This window comes from Lonchura striata, chromosome 7 (genome assembly GCF_050655825.1).
Source record: "Lonchura striata isolate lonStrDom1 chromosome 7, ASM5065582v1, whole genome shotgun sequence".
Classification (NCBI taxonomy): Eukaryota; Metazoa; Chordata; class Aves; order Passeriformes; family Estrildidae; genus Lonchura; species Lonchura striata.
In genome coordinates this window covers 12108927-12128457 of record NC_140709.1, presented here as the reverse complement: position 1 = coordinate 12128457, position 19531 = coordinate 12108927, and the positions used below count along the sequence as shown (strand labels likewise).

Here is a 19531-nt window from a genome sequence, read left to right as displayed (position 1 = left end):
TCCAGCACCTCTGAGCTAGCATCAGATGAGCAAGTGATAAGGCAGGTTTGGCAGTGTCCTGGCAGCTCACTGATGAGGTTGAGCAGCCCAGTACAGGTTGCCTTGGACTGGCCAGCCCCAGCCCAGAGGTGCCTTAACATGCTCCACACACAGCACAGCAGTGTCTGTAAATGACTTCCAGATCTAGCAGGCTGGGGACTTACACTAGACTAAAGCTCCCTTAGGAATGTAGAAAAGGAGGTGGAATAATTAGCAAGCAACTGGTGCTGGACCCCTGAATTGGTCTACCTCTGTTATGGTTTGCACCCATAAATTCTGATAGCTGTTGTAGGGCCATGTGTGTATGGGAGCAGGGAGAGGAGGAGAGAACTTCTGGTAGTGATCAAACTGCATCTTAAACTCTGGTTTGTGTTGAGCCAGAAGGGTTTAATTATATATATGTAACATGCAATGAAAAGCAACATGGGTCTTGAGTAGACCATATGTCTTTAAGTGCTGCTTGGGATCACTGAGAGCTGCAGAACGAGGCTTTAGATTTTGGAGATGTGGTTCAGACACAGAATTGTGCTGGTGTCCCCAAACTTTCCTGGTTTTGAATAACATTTTTGTAGCTGAGGTTTTGCAAGTATGAAGCCTGAAGCCAGCTTAAGGAAAGTTTATGATGTGAAAATTAAGTTTTCTCTAGTAAGCTGCAGTTTGTCAAAACAACTGCACACATTCCTGTTGGGCTGAGTTTGGCAGGATGCAAAGATTGCATCTCTCCCTTTGAATATCCGAAGAAAATGGAAACCTGGCATTTTAATCTTGCATGGATTTCTACACATCCCTTTCAACAGCTGGGAAAAGTTCCTCTGCTTTATCACACATTTTCCCTTGTTTTATGAATCACCACCTTCTCTTCAGGCAGTTCACATACAGGATTCTTCAGTTTTTGGAAGTTTGTGTGTTTGACTAAGGGGAGCAAAAAAAGGTTGTAAAGGGACTTGCCCAAGGATAAGATGAATCTCAAATTTGGTTGTCTGACAAGAAATGAATTGTCATATCATTGGAGCTTGTGCTAACTGACATTTCTGCTTTTGGGGAAAATATTTTGGGAAAATTCACTCACTTTTCCAACAGACCTCTTAAGAGGGTCTCACAGAGAGGAAATTCCATACATTTTTTTGCTCTGGAAGCAAAAAAAAAAAAAAAAGAAAAAAAAAAAAGAAAAGAAAAAACCAAAACTGGTTTTGGTTGATTACTGTGAAATGAAAGAGAACAGCTGTCTGCTCCAGCTCCTCACTCCCAGGGAAGGAGGGCTTAAAGCCCCCCTTAAGCTTCGTGAAGAGCTTGGATTCATGGAGTTCTCACAAGCTTTGTGTTCCTGCCAGTAGTCTGGGACAGGCATCCCGGCTCCCAGGTGCAGAAGGCAGTCCATGAGGTAGGGTTTCCTGGGAACAGAAGCTGGGGAGTTTGAGTGTCTTCCTGGATAGCTGCTGAGGAAAGTTCTGACCCACTCCAGGGTCAGAACTACTTGTGTAGTTACCTATAACTGATGCATAGCCATAGAGATTTCCAGTGTGGACAACCTGATGATTTCCACTGGAAATCTCTCGTGACAGGAGCTCCTGACCTCTTTTACACAGGTTTTGGTATGTATGCAATGTGTAGCATATTGCTGATAAAGCTGTATAGGGCCATTAAGATTTGGAGTATTGCTGGAGCAGAGCTCAGCTGGGGAATCCGCTTTTGCAGGTCACTGTTGGATAGGAGCTTAATGGTATCCAAGCAGTTGTAAGCAGGAGATCAATAAACCAGAAATGTCTGAGTTATTCCCTTTCTGCTTTGTGACCTCACTATTTTAGAGCTTTCCCTTTTATGAAACTCGCCCCGTGTGAATTTGCTCACAGCTGTAAGAGCGATTTAGTTCCACTCATTAGTGATGAAGCAAAGGTCCATAATAAAAAAGAAAGGATAATACATCACCTAATGTATTTTTTTCCTGGGCTTGATGCATATGGAGCACTTTAAAGTATTAGTTGTTTTCAGATATAGTAGAAGTATTGTGCGTTTTGGAAAACTTAACTGCGTAAGTAATAGGAGACCTCAGCCATACGCTTCACTATTAAATCTTTTCTGGGAAGTGTGGAGAAACGTGTTTGCTCTGCGTGTGTTTGTGAGAGTTATGGGCTGTGCAGATCAGCGAAATGCAAATTAACAGTCCTCTACTGTCCTGTCATATCTCGACTCGCAATAGCAGAGTTCAGAAGTTCATTGCTTGGGGGAGGCAAAAAAAGGAAAAAAAAAAAAAAAAAAAAAAAAAAGAAAGTTTGCTCTGACTTACTTGTGCTTTTATGAAGACTGTCTGGAGCTAAATAACCCCTGGTGAACTTGTATCCTCCACCCCAGCTGCAGCCTTTCAGCTCCAACAAAGACCACTCACTAAATGCAGGAAATCGAGCGGCGCGTGGGTGAGTGGCTGAGCCCGATTCACACCCTGCCTGTGTTCCGGGGGAGCCAGAGGCTCTGCCCAGCCCTGCCAGCAGAACCCTCTGCATGTGCGCCTGGAAAAAAGAATTCCTCGCCATCCACAGAGAGCTGCGCTTTCCATTGAGTTTTTCCAGCAGTGCAGCTTTGTAGAAACCACAATAAAAACATGGGGCTGCAGGATTTTTATTCTTTACATTCCTCACTGCACAAAAAGCAGCACCAAATGTTTTTCTGGAAGCAGGATTTCCAGCCATGGAGCAATGATTTAGGAGAGTGAGAATATCAGTTTCCAAGAATGTTTAGTTTGGAAAACTTTGAGAATTACTTGAGACATCACCAATCTATCTCCTCCGCTTTGATTACTCCGTTTCCACATACATTTATTTAGCCAGCGGCTGTTGTTCTTTTACCCTCGAAAAATCTGTTTTGATGCCCCTAAACATCGTCTTCTTTGTTATGCTAAGGCGGAAGATAGAGCGGCATGCGGAGAGAGAGAGATAAAAGCAGTGTTGTTTTATGGATCCTACGCAGTGTACTTTGCAGGAACTTTAAAAATAATTTGCACAGTGCTCCTCAGTGGGATAAATGTTCTCTAAGATCATTTACAAAACACGAACAAAAGAATATTAACAAAGATGAGTAAGCACAGATTTCCTCCTTTCACAGGTGAAGAAACAAAGCTCTGTAAAACTTATTTGTTGATACAGGGCCTGGTCAGGGTTAAAAAGGGTGAGGCTCAGCCTGCAGGGCCATCATGTCCATATATCATGGTAGCTGCAGTGAGATGGGGCTTTAAGGTGGCTGAGGAAAGAGGTGGCTGTTCAGCAGCTTGGTCACTGGACTTTGCTGCTTGTGTAATGTTGGAGATGCTTTCAGGTGACATGGATTTCTATCATCGGGGTGTAAAAACAACCCAGAACCTCAACTGCCCCTGCCAGATGCTGTAATATTTTGTATTAGGAAACTTCTTATTAAAAAAGAAAAAATACATTTTGTGGTTCTCAAAGACCAGAAGTTTCCTTGGGGACTTCAACCTGAAATGAAACAAGTGGGCTGTTGTGCCAAGGGGGAGAAGGTCCCCAAAGGAGCAGCTATGGAAGAATGCCTGACTGGCCCTGGCACTATCCATTTGCACTTACTAAAATCAGTGATTAGTGGTTTAAAAATATTTACAATAAAGCTTTTGAGAAGAGATTAATGCACAGTAGTTGGAGCTTTTCACATCTCCTTCTGACTGTGCTGTTCTCCAGCTGCTGCCTGGTAGCCTTTCTTGGGAGGCAGATAATTTTCAGACTTGCTGTACTTGGGGCAATGCTCTTGGTCAGTGGCAGATGCAGAGGAATGCTGTCAGGATGGAACTTGGAGCCCACATGCCTTGCCTGAAAGGCATAACTAGTCCCCCCAGTGCAAATGCCTGCCTCTGAGAGGCTGAAAAATTGTCCAAGGTGCCTTGTGGAGCCACATTCATGGACTTTCTGGCCCCTCCAGTTGCACCAGGTTGCCCCAGTATCTGCTACTTGTGAGAGAATGTATTTAGAATTTTTTCTCTGCAAGCTATTGGTCAAAGGCAACTTAAAATGATCCAGCTGTTATAATCGTGTTTCCATCTTTACCTTTCTGGCACTTGTGTGGTCATACATTGTACACATTCAGATGCTGAAAATAGATTTTTTTTAAAAATTTCTCCCAGAATAATGTTTTTTGGCTGGATCATTTCCCTGAATTGATTGACACTGTGATTGCATTAATGTGAGCACAGGAGAATGGGAGGGAAGATGGGGGCAGGCAGGACAGTGGGATCACAGCATCCCAGGCTTGGTGTGGTGTAGGCTGTCTCCTTGGCTGCTGGAACAGACTGTATCTGTGGTGGCTGATGAGGCATAAATTTGACAATAATTTGTGCAGGAGAATACAGCAAAAAAATCCATTGACTGACCTCCCAAGCCAGTGGAGGTAATTCTGTATCTCAGCTACTACACAGCCTAAGTAATTCTGTCTTTTAGATTTTTAAATATATTTTTAAAATTAGTTAGTTATACAGTGGTTTCACTCTCTGTCATCCATGCTTAGTCGTGCTTCTGCAGTGTGGTCCTGCTTATCACTAACTGGGATTATTCTGTAGCTGGAGCTGAATCTCTCATTGAGCAACTCCAGGAGGAGGGCTGGTCACCAGAGGCTGCTCTGAGCAGATGTACACCAAGAGTTTTGCAGCCTGAAAATGTCAGGCTGATGTTTTTTCCTTTTCTCACTGGACATTTCTATGTCCTCATAAGTGTAGGTACAGCTGCCTTTTCTTCAATCACCTACAGCATCAAAACAAAAATTACTTTGGCTTCCGGTGCTTCTGGCTGGGTTGCTTTTCTCCCTGCCGTTTGCAGGAACGTCCTGGGACACAGCCTGACTGTCCTGGCCTAGCCCATGGGCTGTTCTCTGCACACTTCTAGCTGTGCTTCAGTCGTGTCTCCAATGGGCTTGACAGTAAACTGGAATCATCTGTCTTGCAAATGGCCTTGTCTTTAATTAGAAAATCTTTAATATCTGCAGAGTCACATGTGGATGCCAGAGTTTGCAGCTATGTAATGTAAATTCTTGCTGGTTTTAAGTGTAAAGTTTTAAAAAATATCTCTTGAGCCTCAGGATAGCAGTATCCATTGAACCCTGCTTGCAGACTTTCATGAGTTAATTCTGGCCAAAAACCACCCCCTCTAATTCATATTTTTCCACCAGTGAACTACTAAAAAAGGTCTTTGATTTGTTTGCTCATCTTCATCCCCAGTGGCCAGCAGACTGTTTATTTTCACTGTCTCTGTATAAGTGCTAATGCGTTTTTGTGTTTTGTGTTGTATTTTTCTGATTTTGCCCTGTAGTTAGGTATCCTGAGCCTGTTTGCCCTATGTCAAGCATTAGCTTGTTTCCTATTAGTGCCATTCTCTTCCTGGCTGTAGCTTTTGTGGTCTGGGTGCTGCTGCCAGGTTTTGTGCATATCATGTGCCGGGTGGCACTGAGAGAGTAGTGTGTGACTCCAAACTCCAGCTTCCTCCTGATGAGAGACTCTGGGAATGCTGTGACTGGAGCCAGAGCAGGAGCCACGTAGGCTTCTTGGTGTACCTTCCCAGTCTCTCTCATCCATGTCCATCCTGTGTTACGGGAACCTCCCTTGCGCCAGGCTTCAAAGGAGCCATGTCAAAGGGCAGGACCTTGGGTGAGTTCTTTACCAATAAAGCCCTTGAACTTTTTTTCCAGTTTTGTAGGAACTAGAAAAGCATAACTATAACTTAGCTTATGGGGTTGTGGAGACGAAACATAGCTCAAGCCTAGATAGACCACAAGGCTTCTGTTTCCTTTTTCAATCCTATAAATTCTTCCTACATATTATAGCATGAGGAAAGGATGCTGCTTCTTTCCAGAGGCCAGTATTCCCAACTTTGGGAAGCATTTCGTGGACAAAGCTTCTTGAGCTGTGCAGAGAAAACTATTAACGAAATAAAACAGTTTCATGAGAAGCAATGATTAGTGCTTTGTCTATGAAGGAATCAGTCTTTTATTAAAGACTTTGTGTTCCATGATTTATTTATTTATTTTTCCATTGAATGAGCAAGATTGTTTAAAAAGGGTGGTGGGGAATGTCACTGGGGAAAAGCCCCCTCTTCTACTCACTCATCGATTCTTATAACATTAAAAAAATTAATTTAAATTGCCACTTTCCTCAAAATGAAGTGTAAAGCTTCTATAGTTCTGTTGTTTAATTTCCCAACTGGATATGAAATTAAGGAAATTGTAATTGTTTGACCTCTCACATCAGGGAGTCTAGGTATTTTTTCATCTGTTTCACCGGAGTACATCTATATGAGAATAATGGCTTCCCTAGAGACTCCATTTCTTGTAAAATACAATCTAATGAATTAAAATACAATCTAATGAATTAAAATATATCTCCTCTTCTTGGTGCTTTTTCACGCTGTGACCTGCCTTGGGTTTGAATGCAGGGTGGCTCCCACTGAATTGTCTGAAGGCTCTCAGCATATTTCCTCCTGCTGAATTGTTCTTCCTGAAGTTTGCCCATTGATTCCATCCTCTGCCTTGGGTGGGTTGTCTTTCTTACACGGTTCACTAATTTTTCCTCACTAAGCATTGCTAATGCGCCTTCCACAAACTTTCAGCTTTTTGAGCTTTGATCCAGGAACCTTTCCAAAATCAGCAAAATCAACTACAGAAGCAGGACTTTTTTTTTTTTCCTCCTTTCATTGTGTCCTTTGTTACTGAAGAGGACAGCAGATATTTAGTACCATTTAAAGCCAGACAAAAAAAAAGCCCTCTCGTTTGGTGATTTCTCCAAAACACCAGTTGATTATTGTTGGCAGGGATATCACACTGGAAAGGACTAGCTGTTCTATGTGGTTTTGAGGCCAGAATACTGCTGGGATTGTCCCTGGTGGCTGGGTGGAGCTCACTGGGTACCTGCCTGCGAGCCACAGCATCCTCATGCAGCAGATGGACCTCCCTTGGAGGGAGGGAATAAGTTGACGCCAAAGAACAAAGCTCTTCTCCCTCAAAAGGTAAAAATATACTGGATGTCACTGATAAAGCAGCAAATATTGATCTTGAAATCTCTGTGCTTTGTATGTCTGGACAGATGGATACAAGATTTTTCAGGGGATCTAATATACTATCTTTGAGAAAATAGCTGGGTGTGTCTGAGTGTGAAGTAAGGGAAAATTCAATTCAAAATTCAGAAATTGCATTCATTTTGAGGGCTCTTACAGAGAAATTTTTGTTCCAAAATCAGCACTGGGAGAGGTGGGAATGGAGGCTGAGCTGACTTGCCACCAGAATAAGTTTATTTTGCTCTTGAAGAGAAAAGGTAAGCAAATATCAATTTTACTGATATATTTAGCTCTCAATGATTGCAAGGATGAGTTCAACTGGATCCATAATCCCTTGCTTAGCTCTTATTTCCCAAACAGGCCACACAAGTGGCCTCATGCACGCCCATAGCAGCTGGCAAAACAGCTCCACTTGGCAATGGAAGAAGTTGGCAGGAGAGGACTGTCAGGAAGGTTTTGCCAGGATTTAATGGCAGAGAGGTGACTCTGTCAATACCACACAAAAGTTGGTCCAGATCCGATCAGAAGTCAGGATCTGCTCTGTCTCATTTCAGATATTAGAAGTTCTGGTTTATGTAGTTTGTATATCTGAGCTCTTAATAGGTAAAAATCCTTGAATTTATTTCCCTTTCTCCAATCTCATTGCTTTAAAAGGAGAGGAACTTTTCAGCGTGCCCCAGAGAAGAAAATGACAAAAAAGTCTGGCTGTGGTTCGGGGCAAACCCTTGCACCCCAGGCTGGCAGAGGAGGCTCCCAGGAGCAGGGTGGTGGCCGGGGTGCTCCGTGTGGTGTGTGCTGGGCAGCAGGAGCAGAGCCTGCCCGTGGCTGCAGGCAGCTGTGGGGCAGCAGCAGCAGCAGGCACTCGCTGCCAGCACGGCTCTGGCACCGCAGAGAATCGAGCCCTTTGTATCTAACCACCCAGACCTAATACACTGACATGGTCGTCATCAGATACAGTTGACACATGTTTAAAGGGTGTATCTCGCTGCTTTGAACAAGTGGGAAAGTGTTCTTGGACTGCTTTGCTCTCTGCATTTCTACGGAGTTTCCCACTGTCCATTTTCCATAGTTACTTACAGCAATTAACTGGAATCCAGGGCTGCAGCGGCTGCATGCATAGTCTCTGAACCCACACCTGTGGCTTTTTTGTGTCACATATAATTCATGACTGAGTGACACTTCCTGCCTTGTCATCTTTAGTCCTGGATGAATGAATGGTGTAGCTAAATCAGCTTAGTGCCGAACTAAAGTGGTGGTTCATGTTCAGCTGTGGCTCTTGCACAAGTCGTGCAGAAACTTATTTGTGTTGGTACGGCTGGGTGTTCACTGGAGGCTCCAGCTCTTTTGATATCGGATCCACTCACAGCTTGCATGTCCTGCCTCAGCTTTATTTTCCCTTCCAGAGGCATAGATACTGCATGAATCACTGTGTCTTTGCAGAGGCTCCAGTGGGCAAAGGTATTTGTTCTGAAACCTCACCGGGCTGTAATTAATCTGTAGACGAAAGGAAATGGTTTTGTGACAGCTAAATGAAGACCAAATAATATGATGTGATGAAAGGTATGCTCAGCAGTCAGATTCAAGATCTGAAGTTATATGAGTTTAGCTTTATGGTGAGCTGAAAAGTGTATGAAAAAGGAATTGCCTCTAGTCCCACTTAGCAGCAGACAAAAGCAGAGGAAAACCTGCATGTAATTATATATTAATATGAAGAAAAGTGAGAAGATATTAAAAAAATTACACCGTGTTATGCGTTATTCCATGTATTTACAAACATTGGGAAAACTTTCACATAAACTATGTGGAGTGCTGTGCACAAGAAAGCATGTGCTTTCTGCATTAGATCTGTGAGATCAGCATATAAACAGTGAACAGGCTGTCTTTTCTTTGGGCTTTAGTTATGCTGAGATAGAAGACATCTGATAACCTTAACAAAAATATTGCAGACTTTTGTAAATTAGGCTGAGTTTGTTTTTCTCTCTCCTTTCTTTCCCCCACCCCCCCATTTCAAAATGTTTTGCAGAAAGAAAGAAGTTGCTGATCATCTTGTTTGAAAGTTAAATATTTCTCCAGTGAAAAGTTTGGGGGTTATCTTTTTGCTTGTTTTTTAAGAAGGAAGTAATATTTTAAAATCATGTTTCAGCTTGTTCATCATCAGTTGCACCTTTGATGCAGGTTCTACTTCATGTGTAGCTGGGATTGGTTTTAGCAAAAAGGCCCAGTGGTAAATGTGGAGGCTTCCCTGAAGTTTGCTGACTCCGACCTGTGGAGTAGGCACTCAGACCGGTTGATGCTGAACATTTCAAGCAGCAGCAGTGAATCCTTAGCCAACTGGATGATCTTCCAAAGCCTTGAAATTTATTAACTCCACTTCTGCAGGCTTGCAGAATCCCAGAAATTTCAGCTGACAGAAAGCTGAGGGGGGCTCTTTGTCCCCAGCCTTCAGCCCCACTGGTGCCTGCCACCAGCACAGGGTTAAATTGGTCATGGCTTGTTCAGTGGAGTCGTGCAAACCTCTTTGGAAAGAGGTGCCTCAGCCTCTTGTGGGTGACCTGGTCCAACATTGCATGGTCTTCTGGGGAAATCTTTTCTGAACACCCAGCCTGAACTCTCTAGGGAGTGTCACATCATTTGCCACTACCAGAAAAGGTTTGGCTTTGTTAGAGTTTTAACTGCAGATTCTTATATTAGATCATGTATACATGATCTTATTTCTTATTTTCTGTTTGATCCTAAGACTTTCTTAATGAAACTGCAGTTAAACTGTATTTAAAATGAAACCAGATTAGGATTACCAAATTTGAATGAAATCTTAGTTTCACTAGGGCTATATCATAACTATGCCTGAGTAGCATTACAAGACTGTGACAGTATTATTATTAGTATTATGATTGTTTTAATCACTATCTATCTCTATACTCAACAGGAACATACCATTTCAGGTTGCTGTCCCTAATTCTGATAGCAGAAAGCAATGATTTTTATGACTGGACAGAGTTGCATAATGGCAGGAGAATGAGTTTGATTCTCTTATGACTTCAGCATCATCAACAAAATGATCAAGTACTATAAATTTACATTATAATTATGATGTCAGAAACAATATAACTTGGTTTTCAGGTTGAATGAGAATGTGCCCTGGGAATTTGGAGGAAATATATTTTTCTCATTTGGAAGCTGAATAAGTCCTAACAGAAGTATTTCAATAATATTTATGTAGTTCAGTGATGTTATACTCAGCAAGTATTTTATAAACAGCTGAAGTTTTAAGACCAGAGCATCTCATTTTTGGTTCCCATTTTATTTACTTGTAATAAATGAACTCAGGACTCTGCACCTTTTGTTTTTTTTGCTTTGATATGATTTACATCCTACACACCTACTGCAATACTCACTTTTCTCTGGGATGGAAATTACCAATTTAAGTAAGCGGGTAGTAGACAATTTGAATCTTGAGAAAGGAAGAGCTGTTTCAGTGCTTCGATTAAGATGTAGGACAGAATTTTCAAATCAGTGTAGAGAACTGGCTGCTGGAATTTTAGGAACACTCTGGAATACCTTGTATGTGCAGCAATGGGCCAGGTATCTTAACTCCTTCTGGCTGTATCATTTCTTTGAAGCATCTTATCATGGACATCCAAAGTCCTCCAGAAGTGAACAAAGGTGATACCTGGGTCACCCTGACAGAGAAGATAGAGCCATACAGGATGCTGGCTGCTTCTCCAAGACATGTGAAGGGGACTCATCTTCCTCAAACCAAATCTTTGTACCGCTAATGACTTAGAGTGTCAGAAGGGCTTTGTCTTCAAGATCTTTCTGGTTCTTCCTTCAGGAAGGCCCCTCTCAGTCCTGCTTTAGGGGTTTTCCAGGATGATCTGGAAGAGGTGGTGAAAGCAAAGGGCACAGTGGTGTGGAGAATGATGCCATGTCTCATACCACAGTGGGTATGTGAGCTCATCTACTGTGATGGGAAACAATAGCCCTTCCAGCAGCAGCTGGTTTTGCTCCTGTTGGTGCTGGTGTCCAATACCAGTCACCTGCTTTGGAAACAAACATCACCCACTGGAGCTGGGCATCCTGGCTGTGCAGCAGCACAGCTCAGTGGGTTTGCTTTCTTACCTTCATGCCTCTCTCGTCCCCTTCCCCCACAGTTTCTACTATGCTTTCTCTTGTAGACAGCAATATAGGATCAGACTGCTTTTCATTTCCATCACTTTTCCCTGCTGTGACTGAATCTGTTGCAATTAAATTTTAATTGAGATGCACACTGCTTAAATAGACACAAGACAGCTACAGCTATCGCTAATTAATTTTCTTCCAAAATGACAACATTTAATAATTATATTCCTTGTCACTTACATTATTTATACAAGTTTAACTCTGGGAATTTTTTTAAAGACACGTCAGCTGTGAAAGTGCTTTATGGTGTTAATCTCCTGTAAGGCAATTGTGATTAACTTCAGGAGTGGAAGTATGTTTATGGTGCATTTATTAAAATAGCATGTAGCTCTGCAAGCTTCGGGAAAGATTGAGGTATTTCTGCAATAAGGTAATAGTGTTTCTGGTTGCAGTATTCAAATCTAGAGAAGCCCTAATGGTAATAATTTGTGCTTCTGTATTATCTTTGATCTGATGATCTCTAAGCACTTTCTGACTGCAAATGAACAAGTTCACACCTTCTGCAGAGATGTCTCCCCAGTTTCTCACTTCATCTGATGTAGTACAAAGAGATCATCTGCTGCCCCAGCTTGCAAAAATCCTTGCCCTCTGCTAGCTTGCCGTAATACTGGGCAAAGCAAATGACCTTTTTGTATTTTAGTCTGAGGAATCCATCACTGGTTGCTGTCAGGCAGGGTGTTGGATGAGTGGGACCATTTGTCTGTTGCGGTGTGACAGTCCTTAGGCGGTGCTGTGACAATCTGGGGGTTCTGTCTGTGCTTGAATACATCATTGCTGCATCGTGGCATGACTTTGGTGTTTGAAGAGAGGTGCATCATCATCGACCTCCAAACTTCAAACGTTCACAAAACAGGCAGAAATTTCTCGAGACAGCTGTGAGGAGAATTTTTCCAGCCTCTCCTGTGGGGATGTGTGGCTGTGATGTTCCCTCTGCAGAACAAAGGAGCTGGCTATTCAAGGTGAGATGCATCAGCCCTGGGGTTTTACTGGAAACTTTGGGAATGACTGAAGAATCAGAGAGCCTTTTTTTTTTTTCTCAGTGAGGGTCCTATCTAGGGTGAAAGTTTAAGCTGGAAGCTGCAGCAGAGGGATTTTCTGGGTCAGAAAAATAAATGTGGAAGGGCAGAACAGGTAAGACTTGGATCTCTTGGAGGACCCAAGACCAGTAAAAGTCAAAACTAGATGTGAGAAATGACTGCAAGTACCTGGGTGTGCATATTTTCTCTACTAGCATCAAGTAACTCTTCAGAAATCTTCACAACTTTCTGGTCACTAGCAAAGTAAAGCTGCTCTGGGAACAGAACTCTGGGAAAGTGTGTGCTTGCATTTATTAAGGATGTTGGGGATTAGTACTGATGTTGCAGAGCAGCATGAGTTGGATGATGCAACCCAATTCCAGGAAGGCTCAACAGAGAGGTTTTCCAAGGATGGCATGAAGAGCAATTGTACTGTGCTGCTGTGATCACAAGAGGTTAAGATGGTGTGGATCTAAAGAGCTGATTAACTGGACATTTGTAATGACTCAGCCAAAGGAAATTAATTTAAATATGTTAAATGTGTATATAATGAAACTCTTTTGTTGGACATTTGGGACTATTGTAATTATTACATAAATATCAGCAGTTTCTTGAAGTTATTCTGATTGATTATATAGTGAATATATAGCAATATATATATCTGGTTGTCTGTCTATCCTCATTTACTGTCACAGCAACAAAATTGCATTACAAAAGCTTGTCATTGTCACTTCACTTTATTTTCCCCTCAACTTTGACAATAGCAAAAGAGACTGAGCAATATTTAGTGCTATTTTGGTATCTGTTTGGTTTCTTGTGCCATGTTGTACTGTGGCAGGGGTAGGTAAGCCAGGAAACTGCTTAGAGGATTTTTTAGAAGCAATAGAACCTTTTTGCACCTTTATTTTATCACATTTCTCAGCAGGCTGTAGTTTACCACACTCTTCCTAAGAAGGTAGTGCAGTTAATTATTTTTGTACTTATTGGTAACACAGTCACAATTCTTAGCAGAGACACAGATCTGTGTAGCACAGTGGGGTGGGACAACAGAGTGTTCCTTCCAAGAGCCTGTTCTGGGAGTCCAGCTCTGCTCCATTGCACCTGAAGAGACAGGGATCATTTATTTATCTAACAAATAGAGCTCTTCCCGTGTGCGTTTTCCCTTAAGTTATTGGGGTTTATACATGGCCTTGGGGCTGTGCTGTACCATTGCACTGATCAGCAGAAGGGAAGGTCTAAACATTAAGGAATGTTCTCAGCCAGCAGTGTTGTGTTCTAAAAATCTCAGCAGGCTGCAACAATGGAAACCAATCCAGCACATGCTTCGGGTCTTTCTCTGAAGGCCTCTTCCTGAACATATTCTCTAAATAAAGAACAATCTTTGGTTGCAACAGTGCTAAGGGAAGACATCTACTGTTTTCTCAGTATGCCACTAATGACTGGGGGATGTCCATCCATTTTTATTTTCAGAAAATAAATTTTCTCATTTTTTTTAATTAAAATTTATAAGCATCTATTGGTAATAAACCTGTGAAGTGCTGAGTTTGCAGTGATGATACTGTCTCCAAGACAGAAAGTATGTTGAGCTGTCTCACTTATAATACATGAGAGGCTGGGAAATGCCCAAGAGACAAGGTGGTACCAAATGTTGGGTAGCTATGGATATGGTTTAAAAACAAGAAATGGTGTGGTCACCTATAGCTGGTGACAAGTCCCCTGTCTCTGTGCCTTCAGTTCTGTGAAAGTTTGGACTCAAAAGGATGAATGTAGAGATGGGGGAAAATAGATGTTTAATTTCCTTGGTAGAGAAAAAGCTTACTGGGTTTTCAGTCAAGTGCTAGGTTGTGACAGCAATTAAAATGCACACAATGAAGAGGTTTTTCAGTATTTGTAGTGTATAATTTTGAATGTCAAGATTCCCTGACACTGTTATGCAGAAAGCAAGGGGGTATAAGAAATATAATCTTTCTTTTGGTGAGGAACAAATGAGTTATGATACATGAGTTATGCAAGTGATTATTCACTTACAGGAGGAAAAATAGAGTTAACTATGAAACCCTAATACTTCTAAAAACAGAACAGGAAAATCAGAACTGGTTCCTCATTTTTTGAGGGGATCTGATTCTCTTATCTTGGAGACCTGTAATGAAACAGAAGGCAGTTCAAATTAGTAGTTTCAGTGGTGAAAACTGATTATGAATGAGACTGGGAGTGGGCAGATATATCTGACCTGTATGACCAAACACACTCAAAGAACACATATTTAAGCCCTGATGGAAGCAAGTGCATATGCAATTGCTGAAGTCTTCCTGAAGCCAGTGAGATTGAAAGCATAGTGTGGTAGGCTTTGATAGCCTTTGAAAGAGGAGACAATGGCTGAGGCAAAACAAAAGAGCATGCCATCAAAGGATGTAAAGCAAAGTGACAGGAAAAAAGTGACAAGCTAGGAAAATGTTCTTTGTTCCCACATTCTGAATGGCTGTGAAATCAGCTTTGTACTCATTAGAGCCAATGTAAAGGAACTTGCTGTAAATGAAAATGAATGGGTTAGAGGCTGGTGTTTTGAGTTCAGATGTGTAGGTGAGTGGCAGGAAATTCAAGAAAATACCAAACTCTGAGACACTGCGCAGAAGGAAGAAGCAGGAGTCAGAGGTGGCCTAGAGGCAAATCTTACAGTGAGGTTGGAGGAATCTTGAGGACCACCCCAGGTTTCAAACTTGGATAACAAACAAGATGCTATCCACTTCTACAACATTTGGCATCCTTTGCTAGCTTCTAAACATGGCCAGACTTCAGTGAGAAGTATTTGAGAGACAGGCTGAACTTTGTGTGGTTGGAGGGAATTAGGTCCAAACTAGGTCAATCTGACAGTAAAATGTAGGTAAGATTTAGTGGAAAGAAAGCCCAGAGGCAACTGGTCTTTGAATACAGCTTAGCTGTAGTGAACAAGAAGGAAGATGGAATAGACACAACTGGGATTTTGGGTTTAGAGGGAGGCAGACCAGAAAAAAAAAAAAAAAAAAAAAAAAAAAGCAATGAGAGCAAAAAGGTGGCTGTGGCATGGTTTAGAAGATGGGTGTGGAGGGGTGAGGTGGTTAAAAAAGAGTAGATGAAACTTCAGGAGCAGGGAGGGAGTTGTAGATGGGAGCTAAAAGAATTAGCTTGCTTTGACTGTTTTCTTGAAGAAAAAGATATGGATATAGAATATAATTATCTACATTAATATGCAACAAAAATAATGTACAATAACTGTGAGGTATATTGTAACTGTTTTAGTAAATAGTTATATATTAATTATAACTGGTTTAGTTATAACTAAATAATAACTACAACTAAAACCAGATATATGTGTATGTGTGTATACACACATGCTCCTGTACAAGAGTTCTGTTCTAAGGAATTTATATGAATCCTTTGAATTTTGTCTCAAATTAGAAAGTATCAAGGAACAAAAGCAAATTAGGAAGCAGTATTTACAGAATCCTCAGGCTAGCCTTAATGATTTAAGTCTTATGTAATGAAATAGTTAAAAGAATATTTTTGTGTCTAGTGGCCACATCAGTCACTGTGCCCTGAAGTTTGACATAGCCTCTGAAAATCTATGGGGGCTCAACAGGTGCAAAGGCAATTTCCAGTGCTTGGGCCCTGGCCTGGCTGCTACCACACAGGGTTCTTCTGCTTCACTTGCTTCAGCTGCACTGTCACAGACACAGAACATGGTCCCCAAACCTTTCCCTGAGCCATAGCAACCTGCTGGCATTTGCTAAAAGTTCAGTACTGGCCTGTGTTTTGCTCTAGTAAGTTCTGGGGACATGAGATGTTCCAGCTTGTCAGCCCAGCTTGTTTTTTATGTGAAGCAGACATTGCAGGGCTGCAGAGAACCAGACCTCCTTGTATTCCCAGTCTTCTCTGGGCTGTGGAGACACCACTGCTGGGGTTGAGATGGGAGGTTTTCCCCTTAGCTTTTTTAACAAAAGGATGAAATAAATTACAGTGTTGTTTCTTTCCTTTTTTTTTTATGCTGGCAGCTGCTTACCTGATCAAGAAAGGAAGTGAGTTTGTATAGGCTACAATGTGAAGATTGCATGATACTCTGTTGCTGAACGGTTTCATAATTTGTCTCAGTAATCAAAATACTTTTAGCACAGTAGACACGACTGCATAGTGAAAGAATGTACATTCTGCAACATCGTCATTGGCAGGACATAAACACCTATCCTAAGTCCTTATCACAAAAGAAAAAAATAGGGAAGTTGGAAGGTGGACATTAGTTTTGTTGTCAGCAGAGACAGACATGCTAAAATTTAATAATAATAAATGCAGATGTTTTGATGTATGAAGGTGTGGCAAACCAACCATTAATAATACCCTAATACATAGGTGCACAGAGGATCAAGGTGTTGATCTAGTCTAACCTTCTCTTTAATACCATGAGAGGACTTTCCTGTACTTAAACCCATCCTGTACTTAAAACCCATGTCCTGTGATAAGTCTTACACTACAGCAGAGCTCCTGGAAAAATACCTGAACAAAATGTCAGCTCTGCCATGCCAGAAAGTCTGGCACCAACCTGAATGACAGAATTAGCGCTCTTTTCTGTTGCAACTGGGAGTCTTGTTTCTAATCTGATTTTCTCTAGTTTAATATCTGTCTCTTAGCCTTTGCAGTTGTGTTTGTGTTAATATTGCTGATCAGGTAATTCTGCATGCACCTCTCTGTTGACCTCTCTTTCATTTTACTCATGTGTGGCACAGTAGCCTTGGCAATTTCATCTCTCTGCTTGGACTGTGGGCACCAGAATTGCACACACTGTCAGTTCAGGGTTAGGCAGAGAGGCATTACAGCCTCCCAGACTCTGTGTAACTCTCCATAGAGATTCTCAGCCACTGTCTGCCCACCATAAACTTCAGCTATTCTCCAGTAAGTGTTTCTCAGACAGTTTTCATTTCAATCAATTATTTTCCAGATGTGTGGCCTTGTTTGTGGTTACTTTAGAACCTATAATCTTTATCTAGGCCATCTAGGCATGGAGAGCATCTCACTGGTATAAAGCAATCATCTTTATTTACCATGTCAACAGCCATTTGTCACTGACAGGTTTCATGACTCTCTATTTGTTTCCAGTCCCTGATACACAAAATGATTGTAACTCTCCATTCATATGAATGTTTCCACCAGATTCAGTAATACCAGTCAGGACTAATTTGTGTATTAAAGGAGCTATTCCACTTCTTGTTTATTACTCATGTTCATAGTGTTACAGTCTACACAATTAAGGAATCTCTTTTCTTTGAATCCCTTGGTACCTTGATTAATTTTAATCTTGACATCTTGATTTCTGGCTAAATGAGTGCTCATTTTCACCCTTGTCTTTTGTCATTAGCTTAATACCCTCCTGAATACTTTAGCCTGTCTCCTGAAAGACTTATTCCCATCCACTGTAATGACAGCCAGCCACATTGTACAGTTTCTTTTCTCTGTAGATGGACCTGCACTGCTGAAAACATAAGGCCTCTGCCAGTCACCACTTACTTAACTGTTAATTGCTGGAAAAATATATAGCTTTGTAACTTGAGTCACAGAAATTGAATGCTCTTCAAAGTATTGATTTCATTCTTCCTCATCTAATGTTCCTTGCAAGGATTCTTGGTTCCTCTTGAATTTTTCTTCACCAGCATGTTTGTGTCCTTGCGGACTAGTCTTTGTTGTGGTTCACGGGTGCATCCCTTATAACTCTGACCTCTCCTACTAAAGCAGTTGTCAGATATTTCAACAGTTTTGGGTTTTCCAAATGCTAGTTGTGAGCATAAGGCTGACCTTGGTGACCTCCGTGGGTCCTTTCCAGTCCTACATGCTCTGTGTTCCTCTGAGAAACTCTTCTCCCATTCTCATCTGGATGAATTTTTCTCCATTCTCCTGTTTATGAACTGCCAACCATTTTATGTGGTCTGCATCCTGCCTTCAGCTGGCAACTGGAGTCTTATAAAGACAATATGTGGAGTGGAATAAAGTGTGGAATAGCAGCTTGTGTGGTGTATGTGTTCAGCAGAGGAAAATGAGCCAACTGAAGTGTTGCTTTTTTGTTTTTAATTACATTCTTGTTTCCTTTCCAGGCTTCTCTATTCTGCATGCTTACATGTGTGCCTCTGGAGGGAGAATTCAATAGGCTGATGAACAGAACTGTAATGTTTAAAAATAAACCAAAATTTTGTAATGAAACATGTTCTGAAAGAACCTAGTTGCTATAGGGATTTTTGCAAGGATGCAGTCCTTCATCTTTCATTGCTCAAAATAAAGATTTTCATTTATTGAGCCAAATGAAGGGTTTCTTATCCAAGCTTTGGAGCCTGTTCAATGTCATCTGGATGGACTAGCCACTACAAGACATTATTACTCATCCCACCCCTACATAAAGCAAACCCATTAAACTTCAGTGCATGTGGTTTGTGTTTGGGGTTTCATTCATGAGAGTTGAAAGTGCCCAAACTACTGCAGCACGGAAGTGAAACCGTGAGAGGATTCTCCTTCAGTCACCACCAAGCCAACAAAACATTCACTTCTCAAAACCTCCTTTGAATCCAATATCAAGGCATCTTTTTTTCATGTTAGCCAGATCTCCTGCACTGATCCTTCTCCACTCTGTGGAATCTGCATAAACATCTCTGCTCAGAATCAGTTTCTGCTCCTCTTGTATGTACAATTTACTTTTGTAGTATCTTTTACTCATAAACCTGATGAAAAGTAATTAGGTTATTAGTGATTTGCAGAGTCTAATTTTGTTGTAAACAGTTTAATGGTCCTCCACCCTGGTCTCCATACAGTCTGTCACCCACCCTGTTTAGCTGTAACCCACCCTGGTGTAGCTGCCAAGCACCACAGATGTTTTCCCTGACATTTAGTTGTTAGCAGTTTCTGCTCTTGTTGGAGGGTGAATACTTGATGAAGCGGGGTTTGGGGGGGGTTCTATATTGCCCTTTTTTTTTAGTTTTATATTTTGGTGTGCAAAGGTTTCCTAAAATGAAAACAATACTTCTTAATTAGATACATGTGTGCACACACAGGTAGTATTTGTCTTTTTGGTTCTGTTTTTGGAAAAAACACAGCCAGTTGTGTAAAAGGAAATTGAAAACTTCTTTGGATTTACATCAAAAACACAAACTTAGACCATGCTTTGCCACAATTCTTCACACTTACAACAATAGCAAGCAAATAAACAAAACCCAAGTGAAGATTCATGGACCAGTTATAATGGTGATGCATCAC

The 19531-nt window shown here is 41.4% G+C and overlaps 1 protein-coding gene across 9 annotated transcripts in view; it reads left to right on the top strand.

Annotated features, from left to right (window-relative positions):
- Positions 1–19531, top strand: part of GLI2 (GLI family zinc finger 2) — a 381010-nt gene that overhangs the window by 215181 nt on the left and 146298 nt on the right. Inside the window, exon 1 of one of the 9 annotated variants that reach the window (XM_085584949.1) lies at positions 6322–7025. The exons of the other annotated variants lie outside the window; for them this stretch is intronic. The gene's annotated coding sequence lies outside the window, so the exon portion shown is untranslated. Of the gene's footprint in view, positions 1–6321; positions 7026–19531 lie in introns of those variants that run through there. 9 annotated transcript variants of the gene reach the window in all.